The following is a 14,497-nucleotide window of genomic DNA, read 5'->3' as shown; positions in this document are numbered from 1 at the left end:
AACATTGTTCTGACATGAGCTTCCAGAATATGTACACTGAGGTGACAAAAGTCATGGCGTACCTCCTAATGTCGTGTCGGACCTCCTTTTTCCTCGCTTAGTGCAGCAACTCGACGTGGCGTAGACTACCAAGTCTTGGATGTCCCCTACAGAAATCCTGGCCTATGCTGCCTCTATAGCCGTCCATAATTGCGAAAGTCTTGCAGGAGCAGGATTTTGTGAACGAACTGACATCTCGATTACGTCCCATAAATTTTCGATGGGATTTATGACGGGTGGATGGGCAAATCATTCGCTTGGACTGTCCAGAATTTTCTTCAAATCAGTTGCGAACATTTGGGACTCAGAGAAACGGCGCACTGCCATCTCTAAATGTGCATATCGCTATTCCCGTGAATTCTCTCACCTCAGTACATTCAGTGTCATGTTTTTGTCAACCTAATGTTCTGCTAAGATAGTATTTCAGGAACTGTTGATCAGCTGACACAGCTTTTTCAGGTGTCCAGTACTTTCATGGAGAAATGGTGGGTTTACCTTTCCAAAGGTTTCAAACTTCGGGAAGAACAGAATTTAGAGAAATTACAAGATACTGCATGCGTTGTTTACATTGTGTTTCCAGAATTTTAGTAGACGAAAGCAATAACTTAGCAAACAAATCACGTTTAATGATTTTCTATCGTTGCTTCTGCAATGGCAAACCATGGAACTAGTTTTTTGGTATCGTAGAGTTAAATCTATTAACAGGCGAAGCATTTCTCGACAGTATTTTATCTTGTTTCGTTAGTAATGTTTCTGAAGACGATATTTTTTTGTAATCAGCTGATAGGGATTGCTCCAGATGGGGCTGCAAATCTAAAACTTTTGTAATAATTCATTGCTTGAATCATAGGCTGGGTTCGCAGTTTATGATGTAACAGATACAATGTATGGTCCACTGCATTTTAGTAATTGACGGACTATCAGTAGACACACTTTCCTAGTAGCCCAATAAACCAAACGTAAATTGATAGAAGTTACTATGGAACTAGGATATGAATTTTAAAAAATGGTAAGATGTTTGATATTCGGTGGGTAGCACCCTCATGCGCGAACCGTGACAGCTGTAGTGTCAAGTTACACTTCTCTTATCCACTATCTCCCAATGTCTCCACGAAGCAGAGCATCGATTCTTGGATTCAAATGGCTCTGAGCACTATGAGACTCAACTTCAGAGGTCATCAGTCCCCTAGAACCTAGAACTACTTAAACCTAACTAACCTAAGGACATCACACAGCCGGCCGGTGTGACCGTGCGGTTCTAGGCGCGTCAGTCTGGAACCGCGAGACCGCTACGGTCGCAGGTTCGAATCCTGCTCGGGAATGGATGTGTGTGATGTCCTTAGGTTAGTTAGGTTTCATTAGTTCTAAGTTCTAGGCGACTGATGACCTCAGAAGTTAAGTCGCATAGTGTTCAGAGCCATTTGACATCACACACATCCATGCCCGAGGCAGGAATCGAACCTGCGACCGTAGCGGTCTCGCGGTTCCAGACTGTAGCGCCTAGAAGCCCACGGCCACTCCGGCCGTCACTGGTAGTGCTAATTTATTCTTTAAAGAGTGTGAAGCTTTAATTAAAATGCAATGTCCACAGGAATGAAATACGGTAATTGTGTTTGGTGATGATAAAATCGAGTCCTTGTGTGAAACCATGAAATTGGTGTCTTCGTACAGTGACAGCTTATTGTTGCAAACAACATGTGGAATTTTGCCGGTTCACGCAAGTGAAAATGAAAGATGTTTTTGGTGAAAATTTACGGGAACTGATGCAAAGGATACAAACACTATCAGTATATTCCGCTTAGGGTAAAAAGAGGTTCCGTATAATGAATAATATTCGCACTAACCTCCAGAATCGAATGCAAACAAAAACATTGGTTTCTATTATGTTTGTGATTACTAATGGATCGTGTTTAAATGATTTACTGCTGAACCGCTTGCAGCGGAGTAGATAAGAACTGGATATCATTCCGCAAAAGAAGCCGCACGTAGGAGAGCGTTTACAGAAATTTCGTCACATCAAAGCAAATAGTTTATGTAAATTTTGTAAATGGATTGTTCTTAATATTTACATTTTTTGAGCAGTTACTTCTTCATTGGTCCTAAGTATCGGTCTCCATGTTGCTACTGCTACTACTACTATTGCCACTACTTTGTTTTATGTATAGAACAGGCCAACACTGATGCTGCTACGACTACTGATATTTCTCCTGGTTCCGTTATGAACGCAACATAAATACTGATCCTTATGTTTTCACCATTCGTCGAGAAGTCTGATTCGAACACTGGGTATGAATCGTTTACGGAATCGCGTCCTTTCAGCGAAACACTGCGTGTAATGATAACATATTGGTATGTATAGTCGCTATCTCCACAGAATAATTAAACTGGAAATGACTGGACAAACGCAATTTCCCAGAGCGAGCTAGAGTGTAGCATGTATATTTCGGAATTTGTGTGCATACGCGGGAAATGAGCTGTGGGCATAACGTCAGTGTTTGTCTCACAACGTGGCTTATCAAACGGAGCGGCGTACACATGTTCCCGAAGCAAAATGAAACTCTACAGGCACACCGCAGATAAAACAGTTCCATTTAGCTGCATGTCCTGGACTATATGTGAAGTATGTCGTTAAATTGTTTGGGAGACCCTTACACCAGTATGTGTGAGCAACTTATTTTTTATGAACTTTATCACTGCATCGCCTACCATTCATGATGTTGTCTGTAGCGTTTCAGTATTAATCTGGAATAATTCTTACTCTGTTCCACAATTACGTAACGCCAGCGGTTTACTTTGTAAACACTCTGGTTAAATTATTTTTCATATCGTCTTTTTGTAAATGTCAGAATAATATTCTTAAAAGAAATAACAGCCTACATAACTTGTGATTAATTTATTCCGTTACTTTATCACTTTCCTTTACCTTATTTTAGGGCATTTCCCACAAACGCTGAGGTCTTTTACATAACAGTGCTCGATGTCGTCTACTGTAATCGCTCGTTACATATCTGGTCTTTTTTGAAAATAAAATTTATTCGAATTGACCTTGAACAATTCCCATATTTCATATAAAATCGCGAGTTCCCGTTTTAATGTAGAGAAAACTAAATAAAAAGTTAATAAGGGCCAATGGAATAGATTATTTTACGCAAGAAGCAAGGGGCTTTAATCAAAGAGTTTCCAACGAATGTCCCTTTTGTTTCTTAATGACTATATAAACCCAACGAACGTATTATTAGCGTCTTTGGCGTCTGGGAGTCTTTGTGTTCGAGATTTTAGCGTCCGAGCTTACAGCGTTTGAGTCCTGAGTATTCGCGACTCTTTTCATGCGCCACCGTGTGATACAGTTAACTTCACTGCAGGCCGGATAATTGAAAGTAAACTTCTGTTCCTTTAATTTATTGTCAAAAGTACGAAAACTGACAGAACTAAGATAAAGCTAACATCTAGTGAACATCTCACTCGATAAAAGGTCGATATCATTCATTCCCATGTGAGAACCTCAGTTGTTGCCGAGGCTACTATTCAGACATCTAGTCGCAAATAGACTTTCGATTATAGACCTTGTTTGGACATTTATTATTGGTTTACAGTGTGACCATTCATAATAGTGAATTACATCAGTGAAACTGTGTCAATGAAAACCATGTTAAGGAAAAACTATAGTGTTATGCGATTTCTAACAGAGTATCACGAGAAGTGAACCGTATATTGGATTATCTCTGGACAGTAATAATAATAATAATAATAATAATAATAATAATAATAATAATAGTTTATTCAACATTAACATTAAAGGAAATAATTTTCAGCAGACAAAACATCGCGCTGTGTTGAATGAACCCCGAGTCTTTTGAAGGAATCAATTCGGTGTACATGTGCTACGCTAATAATCGAAGATATGTTTTCATTTTAAAACGCGAACTGGCCACCTATAAACTGTTAATGAGCATCTTTGGTGGCAACCGCTAAACAACGAAAACCAAACGACTGTAATAATTAGAATCTAAACAGAGATTTGTGTAATTCAGAATATAGACTCTTATTAGTGAAAAGACCGGGTATTATCAACAAATATTGAATGCGATAAAAGATAGCGTTGCGTCGCCTCGCTTTCACGTAACTCGACAAGCTGAAGAATACCGGCTGGTCATAGAAAAAGGGCACTACACTTTACTGATCCTGGAAGTGCCACTAGGCAGCAGTAACAGGCGTCACACTCCCCGCATTCCATCAGATAGTGGCGCATCATCCATCTATTCATCTAACTATGTAACCTGCGACAACCACACCATTTTCATTAGCATCATAATCAAGTCTTCCACACCACACCTTTACTAGTTCGTTTGTTTCGTCTTCTGTCTCTGCTAGTCATTCTGGATATGGACCCCTCTAGTGCTCGTTGAGAAACATATTTGTGACATTTTTTGCATACGCCTTCAATCAGAAATGTTTCAAGACAGGTGAATATCTATGTATAAAGCAGAGTAAATTTGTCTGTAGATTTGCCCAGGATCTCTTCCAAACCCCTTGATAGATTTCAAACAAATAAAGCACAGAAACGGCAGGCCTAAGGAGTATCAGCATCGTGGGGTTTCTAACGTCCTTGCTCCCATACGAACAGAGATACAGGCAAAAACAAGCAGTTTTCCAGCCCCCACTCCACCTAGCCCCTGTCTTACAGGCGGCCCTATGTGACAGGCATGTTGTGGGAGTAGTGTCAACACACTTGTGAACTGTACTACATTACTGATGAGCATGGTTGGGGTTAGGTTGAGATGGATAGAGGAGATGGAAAGATCGACAGGGAGGGGGAAACAGACAAAGATATGGGATGAGAAGGAGATGAATGAGAAATGTGGATGGTGTAAAGAGTAATGGGGATGTGGTAAAAGGGGAGGGAGAGATGGAAAGAGAGAGGGGATGGAGGATATGGACAAAGTGAGGTCAAGAGGAGATCCAGAAAGAGACAGAGAGAGAGAGAGAGAGAGAGAGAGAGAGAGAGAGAGAGAGAGAGGCGAGTATGACATAGACAGGCGGAGGTGGAAGGATGAGGTGAACAGACAGAGGGAGGAGGAGGAGGAAGAATGTTCAGTATATGTGAAAGGCTTATTTCAATAGTGGTACAAGTCCATTTTTGTTCATTCTGAGATTCAGAGCGCTCATTTAACGTTAGGACTCTGTATCTCAGAATGAACAAAAATTGACTTGTACCACTATTGAAATAACCCCTTCATGCGCTGTAAGCAAACGCAGGCGAAGCCATGGGAAAGGCCTGTAACAAATAAACAAAAGCGAAGTTGTGAATTTTAATGCTTCAGGTGTTATTTAGAGCACAATACAGAGAACATACATACATAAATGTGTACCTGTTAGAAACTTACTTAGGATTACATCACACTCCCAACTTCTTCAGTCTTGGGCAACCATCAGAGAGAGCTATTCTGCACTTTGGCGTTTCGTGGTTGGATGGTGATTTTTGGCTATAAGGTGGTCAGCAAATGTGCTATGGGAGCGGTTGCTTTTTAAACCTCTGAGATGTTCCGAATATCTAGTACTGAAGTTTCTATTTGTTTGTCCTATGTATACTGACTGTCAAGTGTTGCATGTGAGTTCATATATTACTGACCTGGTAAATTTAACCATGGGTGTTTCTTGTGTTCTGATATTTTTCTGTGTTGTGTTCTCCGTCCTCTATCCTATTTCGAGTCCCTGTTTCTTTAATATGTTGCCTATTCTGTGAACAATCTTGTTATTGTAGGTGAGTATGTGCCATTTCGTTTTGTGTGTGTGTTGTTGCTCTGTTATGTCTTGTGTATAGTCATTGTTTGTGTTTTGTGTTGGTCTGTGCTGGGTGAGGATTTGTGTGTGTGTGTGTGTGTGTGTGTGTGTGTGTGTGTGTGGTGTGTTCATTTTTTTACTGTTTGCATATTTTTTGATTTAACTTGTCTATCATATGGGTAGTATAACCATTTTATACTGCTGTTTGTTTTATTGTGTTTAGTTCTTGTGTATAGTTCTGTTTGTTCATGGGTGTGGGCACATAGAGAAACTGCTTCCACTGAACTGATATGGAAGGTGTTTGTTTAGCAGCAGATTGTGAAAGTGCTGCAACCAGAAGTAGACACTTGATGTGGCAGAGGACATCAACAAAGGGGTGTGCGGTTGTGGGAATGACCTGGCTACCAGATGGTCACAGAAAAATGTGTTCATTGGAATTTTCCCAAGCAGTAGCATCTAATAGGAAGTGGCTAGTTGGGGTATGCAACCGAGACATCTAGTGATGTGGTAGCCGAGAGCTGTTGTGGGGACTAGTGAGGTCTCTCAGACACCAACAGATGGTGTAGCCTTGTGAAGCGATCTGTTTAATCTGTAGTGCATTAATCTGAAGTTTGCATGCTTATGTGTCAATGGGTGATTTGATAGGTTGTGAGTGGTGGTGCTTGTGGTTGTCGATTTCCTGAATATTGCGAACTTGTGTGTTTTGTTTGTTTTTTTGCATGGTGAGATCTAGAAAGTGTCGTGTGTTGTTAGTTTCTGTTTCTAATGTGAAGTTAATTTTTGGGTGCAACTTGTTTATTTTAATGTGTAGCTGTTCTATGTGTGTATGTGGTTCCTCAATCAGGCATTTTATGTCATCGACATAACGGCACCAGTATATAACTTTGTAGTTCTTTGTTCTCCATGTTGTTCATGAATATGTTAGCTGGGAGGCCACTGGCTGATGATCCCATTGGCAGTCCTTCGTGTTGAGAATAAAATTCTTTGTTGGATACAAAATACTTTTGTGATGTTATGGTCTTGAGTTCACAGAATAGGCAACATATTAAAGAAACAGGGACTCCAAATAGGATACAGGACGGAGAACACAACACAGGAAAAGATCAAAACACAAGAAACACCCATGGATAAATTTAACAGGTCAGGAATATATGAACTCACATGCAACACTTACCAGTTAGTATACATAGGACGAACATGCAGAAACTTCAAAATAAGATATTCGAAACATCTCAGAGCTTTAAAAAGCAACAGCTCCCATAGCACATTTGCTGGCCACCTTATAGCCAACATTCACCATCCAACCACAATAGAAACAGACATAAGAATACAAAAACCCAGCCACAGTCTATACAGAAAACTGACCATTGAGGAAAACTTCCATATACAGAAGGCAATAGCAAAAAGAAAACAGGTCTTAAACGAATACACTACACTCTGCAAGGGCACACTAATTAACACTCTAAGGCAACTTTACACATAAAAACAGCACAATCAGATAAAGTCTACACAACGCACACGCACGCACGCACACACACACACACACACACACACACACACACATACAACCAAAGATAAAATGAATTGTAGTGAAAAGCGTTTTACTTCGTTATTTGTGGAAAATACTTGTTATAGTTACGTATGCATGAACCATGAACCATGAACCATGGACCTTGCCGTTGGTGGGGAGGCTTGCGTGCCTCAGCGATACAGATAGCCGTACCGTAAGTACAACCACAACGGAGGGGTATCTGTTGAGAGGCCAGACAAACGTGTGGTTCCTGAAGAGGGGCAGCAGCCTTTTCAGTAGTTGCAAGGGCAACAGTCTGAGTGATTGACTGATCTGGCCTTGTAACAATAACCAAAATGGCCTTGCTGTGTTGGTACTGCTAACGGCTGAAAGCTAGCGGAAACTACGGCCGTAATTTTCCCGAGGGCATGCCGCTTTACTGTATGATTAAATGATGATGGCGTCCTCTTGGGTAAAATATTCCGGGCGGGGGCTACTCAAGAGGATGTCGTTATCAGGAGAAAGAAAACTGGCATTCTACGGATCGGAGCGTGGAATGTCAGATCCCTTAATCGAGCAGGTAGATTATAAAATTTAAAAAGGGAAATGGATAGGTTAAAGTTAGATATAGTGGGAATTAGTGAAGTTCGGTGGCAGGAGGAACAAGACTTCTGGTCAGGTGACTACAGGGTTATAAACACAAAATCAAATAGGGGTAATGCAGGAGTAGGTTTAATAATGAATAGGAAAATAGGAATGCGGATAAGCTCCTACAAACAGCATAGTGAACGCATTACTGTGGCCAAGACGGATACCAAGCCCACACCTAGTACAGTAGTACAAGTTTACATGCCAATTAGCTCTGCAGATGACGAAGAAATTGAAGAAACGTATGATGAAATAAAAGAAATTATTCAGATTGTGAAGGGGGTCGAAAATTTAATAGTCATGGGTGACTGGAATTCGTGTGTAGGAAAAGGGAGAGAAGGAAACGTAGTAGGTGTATATGGATTGGGGCTAAGAAATGAAAGAGGAAGCCGCCTGGTAGAATTTTGCACAGAGCACAACTTAATCATAGCTAACACTTGGTTTAAGAACCATGAAAGAAGGTTGTATACATGGAAGAACCTTGGAGATACTAAAAGGTATCACATAGATTATATAATGGTAAGACAGAGATTTAGGAACAAGGTTTTAAACTGTAAGACGTTTCCAGGGGCAGATGTGGACTCTGACCATAATCTATTGGTTATGACCTGTAGATAAAAACTGAAGAAACTACAAAAAGGTGGGAATTTAAGGAGATGGGACCTGCATAAACTGAAAGAACCGGTGGTTGTACAGAGTTTCAGGGACAGCATAAAGGAACAATTGACAGGAATGGAGGAAAGGAATACAGTAGAAGAAAAATGGGTAGCTTTGAGGGATGAAGTAGTGGAGGCAGCAGAGGTTCAAGTAGGTAAAAAGACGAGGGCTATTAGAAATCCTTGGGTAACAGAAGAAATATTGAATTTAATTGATGAAAGGAGAAAATATAAAATTGCAGTGAATGAAGCAGGCAAAAAGTAATACAAACGTCTCAAAAATGAGATCGACACGAAGTGCAAAATGGCTAAGCAGGGATGGCTAGAGGACAAATGTAAGGATGTAGAGGCTTATCTCACTAAGGGTAGGATAGATACTGCCTACAGAAAAATTAAAGAGACCTTTGGAGAAAAGAGAACCACTTGTATGAATATCAAGAGCTCAGATGGAAACCCAGTTATAACCAAAGAAGGGAAAGCAGAAAGGTGGAAGGAGTACATACAGGGTCTATACAGGGGCAATGTTCTTGAGGACAATATTATGGAAATGGAAGAGGATGTAGATGAAGATGAAATGGGAAATACGATACTGCGTGAAGAGTTTGACAGAGCACCGAAAGACCTGAGTCGAAACAAGGCCCCCAGAGTAGACAACATTTCATTAGAACTACTGACAGCCTTGTGAGAGCCAGTCCTGACAAAACTCTACCATCTGGTGAGCAAGATGAATGAGACAGGCGAAATACCCTCATACTTCAAGAAGAATATAATACTTCCAATCCCAAAGCGAGCAGGTGTTGACAGATGTGAAAGTTACCAAACAATCAGTTTAATAAGCCACACCTGCAAAATACTAACAGGAATTCTTTACAGACGAATGGAAAACTAGTAGAAGCAGACCTCGGGGAAGATCAGTTTGGATTCCGTAGAAATACTGGAACACGTGAGGCAATACTGACCATACGACTTATCTTAGAAGCTAGATTAAGGAAAGGCAAATCTACGTCTCTACAGGGTGTTTCAAAAATGACCGGTATATTTGAAACGGCAATAAAAACTAAACGAGCAGCGATAGAAATACACTGTTTGTTGCAATATGCTTGGGACAACAGTACATTTTCAGGCGGACAAACTTTCGAAATTACAGTAGTTACAATTTTCAACAACAGATGGCGCTGCAAGTCTGCAACGCAGTCTGTGGGTGCGCCATTCTGTACGTCGTCTTTCTGCTGTAAGCGTGTGCTGTTCACAACGTGCAAGAGTGCTGTGGACAACATGGTTTATTCCTTAGAACAGAGGATTTTTCTGGTGTTGGAATTCCACCGCCTAGAACACAGTGTTGTTGCAAGAAGACGAAGTTTTCAATGGAGGTTTAATGTAACCAAAGGTCCGAAAAGCGATACAATAAAGGATCTGTTTGAAAAATTTCAACGGACTGGGAACGTGACGGATGAACGTGCTGGAAAGGTAGGGCGACCGCGTACGGCAACCACAGAGGGCAACGCGCAGTTAGTGCAGCACGTGATCCAACAGCGGCCTCGGGTTTCCGTTCGCTGTGTTGCAGTTGCGGTCCAAATGACGCCAACGTCCACGTATCGTCTCATGCGCCAGAGTTTACACCTCTATCCATACAAAATTCAAACGCGGCAACCCCTCAGCGCCGCTACCATTGCTGCACGAGAGACATTCGCTAACGATATAGTGCACAGGATTGATGACGGCGATATGCATGTGGGCAGCATTTGGTTTACTGACGAAGCTTATTTTTACCTGGACGGCTTCGTCAATAAACAGAACTGGCGCATATGGGGAACCGAAAAGCCCTATGTTGCAGTCCCATCGTCCCTGCATCCTCAAAAAGTACTGGTCTGGGCCGCCATTTCTTCCAAAGGAATCATTGGCCCATTTTTCAGATCAGAAACGATTACTGCATCACGCTATCTGGACATTCTTCGTGGATTTGTGGCGGTACAAACTGCCTTAGACGACACTGCGAACACCTCGTGGTTTATGCATGATGGTGCCCGGCCACATCGCACGGCCGACGTCTTTAATTTCCTGAATGAATATTTCGATGATCGTGTGATTGCTTTGGGCTATCCGAGTCGGCGTGGATTGGCCTCCCTATTCGCCAGACATGAACCCCTGTGACGTCTTTCTGTGGGGACACTTGAAAGACCAGGTGTACCGCCAGAATCCAGAAACAATTGAACAGCTGAAGCAGTACATCACATCTGCATGTGAAGCCATTCCGCCAGACACGTTGTCAAAGGTTTCGGATAATTTCATTCAGAGACCACGCCATATTATTGGTACGCATGGTGGATTTGTGGAAAATATCGTACTATAGAGTTTCCCAGACCGCAGCGCCATCTGTTGTTGACAATTGTAACTACTGTAATTTCGAAAGTTTGTCCGCCTGAAAATGTACTGTTGTCCCAAGCATATTGCAACAAACGGTGTATTTCTATCGCTGCTCGTTTAGTTTGTATTGCCGTTTCAAATATACCGGTCATTTTTGAAACACCCTGTAGCATTTGTAGACTTAGAGAAAGCTTTTGACAATGTTGACTGGAATACTCTTTTTCAAATTCTAAAGGTGGCAGGAATAAAATACATGGAGTGAAAGGCTATTTACAATTTGTACAGAAACCAGATGGCAGTTATAAGAGTCGAGTGACATGAAAGTTAAGCAGTGGTTTGGAAGGGAGTAAGACAGGGTTGTAGCCTCTCCCCTATGTTATTCGATCTGTATGTGGAGCAAGCAATAAAGGAAACAAAAGAAAAATTCGGAGTAGGTATTAAAATCCATGGAGAAGAAATAAAAACTTTGAGGTTCGCCGATGACATTGTAATTCTGTCAGAGACAGCAAAGGACTTGGAAGAGCAGTTGAATGGAATGGACAGTGTCTTGAAAGGAGGATATAAGATGAACATCAACAAAAGTAAAACGAGGATAATGGAATGTAGGCGAATTAAGTCGGGTGATGCTGAGGGAATTAGATTAGGAAATGAGACGCTTAAAGTAGTAAATGAGTTTTGCTATTTGGGGAGCAAAATAACTGATGATGGTCGAAGTAGAGAGGATATAAAATGTAGACTGGCAATGGCAAGGAAAGTGTTTCTGAAGAAGAGAAATTTGTTAACACTGAGTATAGATTTAGGTGTCAGGAAGTCATTTCTGAAAGTATTTGTATGGTGTGTAGCCATGTATGGAATTGAAGCATGGACGATAAATAGTTTAGACAACAAGAGAATTGAAGCTTTCGAAATGTGGTGCTATAGAACAATGCTGAAAATTATATGGGTAGATCACATAACTAATGAGGAAGTATTGAATAGGATTGGGGAGTAGAGAAGTTTGTGGCACAACTTGACCAGAAGAAGGGATCGGTTGGTAGGATATGTTCTGAGGCATCAAGGGATCACCAGTTTAGTATTGGAGGGCAGTGTGGAGAGTAAAGTAGACGGAGACCAAGAAATGAATACACTAAGCAGATTCCGAAGGATGTAGGTTGCAGTAGGCACTGGGAGATGAAGAAGCTTGCACAGGATAGAGTAGCATGGAGAGCTGCATCAAACCAGTCTCAGGACTGAAGACCACAGCAATAACAACATGCATTACAACATCTCAGCATGATGCGGAGTATGGAAATGCTTGCCACACGAAAACGTAAGTAAATACGAGAATAGGAGCGAAAGCATGGCGAGAAACTAAATTACATTCTAGAATACAGGTTAACCCGAACAAAAAACTTTCTCATCGACATCGTTTGGTTGCAGATGACAAGCTACCTGTAATAATTAACACTAACGTGATCCAGAAAATTCTTGCACACCAAATGTAAAGGTACTGTATTTACAAAAATAAACGATCTGTGTTTGAACTAAAAATGCACATAATTTTATGATTATTTAACAAAAATGTTCACAGTGCAGAATAAATAAAAACGAAATCCCACTGATGATGGCACAGTGGCGCCGAAACATGTTTGGGTACAGAGAAAAACGGTGTTTTGCATAGCTGGCGGACCTTACATCCAAAAATTTTAACTGCAACCACGAGCAATATAAGGCGCTGCAAATCAAAAAGATGCATAGGAACATATTTATTTCTTATTCCAAAAAGGATATACAGCACGTATCATAATTAACAGCTGAAACTGAGACCCGCGAAAGTGTACGATAACAGAAGCCAAAACGTTCTAGTAAACATTGCAGAGAAAACGAACCATTTGCTAAAGTATGGTTACGAACCGCCACTGATGGCAGTACAAAACCGAGCAAATAAGAGTCAACAAACAAAATAGTAAGTTATGTTTTTATGGTTGTTGCTGAATGGTTTTCCAAGGAAGGGCTATCGCTTGACTTTGAATAAATGCAGTTCATCCAGTTTTGCACTGTCAAAAATATCCCATCTTAAATTAACCTGGTATATCACCGAGAAATAATGAACAGTGAAGAAAGGTGAAAGTTCGTAGGTGTACATACTAATGAAAACTTAAACTGGAAAAACCGCACAGAAGACTTGCTAAAACATTTAGGTTCGGCTGCTTTTGGCGTAAGAATTGTTGCCAGTTTGGGGTATATAGAAATCAGTAATTATGTTCTGCATATTTTGCTTCATCTTATGGGCTAATATTCTGGAATTAACTCCTCTCTTATTCAAAAAGCATTCTGAGCTCAAAAGAGAATAATTACAGTTACGTGGGATTTCACACATGTGCAGGGGATAGGGAAAGTAATGTGAACATGTGTACATACTTAGGAATGGTTTAGTAATAAGGGGTTGGACCCCTATTGTCCGCAACACAGCTGCGATTCTTCTTCGAATACTAGCATGACTGTGTAGTCTCCAGTGGAATGTTATGCCATTCTTCGATCATAACCTCTTCCAACTCCTGTAGTGACGACGGAGGCGGAAATCTGCTCCGGAGTCAGCGCTCCAAATCCGCCCACAAGGGTTCGATAATGTTCAAGCCCGGGGAGACGCTGCAGTTCAGTTGCATGCTCCTCATACCGCACTGTACTGTCTTGGCTGTGTCACTGGGTGCATTATTGTCCAGATATATGGCATCGTTGTTGGGGAACAACATTTGAATCATGGGACGTACCTGATCACCTAAAATGTTCACATAATCGTTGGCTGTAACACCGCCTTTGACAGTAATTGTGAGAGGAGCAGAATATCACGATATGGCTGCCAACACCTTCACACTTCCACCTCCATGCTTAACCACTGGAATCAAGCAATCAGGACTGTAGGCTTCTTTTGGTTTTCTCTAGATATAAACCCGGCCCGATGTTGGAAATAAAGAAAAAGTTGACATGCTGGACCATATGACGTGTTTCCACTGACCAGCCGTCCAGGATTTATGCTCCTGGCACCATGCTTTAGGTTTCTTTGCGTTGTTTGTCGTCACTAATGATTTCGGTGTAGCAGCTCGTCCTTGAATATTCGCTTTGTGGAGTTCTCGGCGGACACTGTCGATAGATACAGGTTCTCGAATATGGCAATTGAGCTCTGATGTCACCTTAGTAGCCTCAGTTTTGTGTTGTTTTGACAAAATTCGTGTTAGCGTACGACGCTCTCCGTCATTTACTTTTATTTGCGCCCACTCTAACATTTACACGATGATGCCTTTCCATGTTTTGTGTAGGGTGTCATGACTGTTGAAACTGTTGCTCTTGAAACATTCAATAAGTTGGCCGTTTTGGTTACTGATGCTCCAGCTAATCGGCCCCTCACCATCTGCCCTCTTTGGAACTCTGTTAGGTCTTTCATTGCACGTCGAACTCGGCCTCTGAATGCAAATACGAAGTGTGCACTTCTCGTAAACAACCTGCACTGATGCCCAGTCCG

This window comes from Schistocerca gregaria, chromosome 2 (genome assembly GCF_023897955.1).
Source record: "Schistocerca gregaria isolate iqSchGreg1 chromosome 2, iqSchGreg1.2, whole genome shotgun sequence".
In the NCBI taxonomy this organism is placed as follows: Eukaryota; Metazoa; Arthropoda; class Insecta; order Orthoptera; family Acrididae; genus Schistocerca; species Schistocerca gregaria.
The sequence above is the reverse complement of the archived record's forward strand: the minus strand, read 5'-3'. Positions refer to the sequence as shown.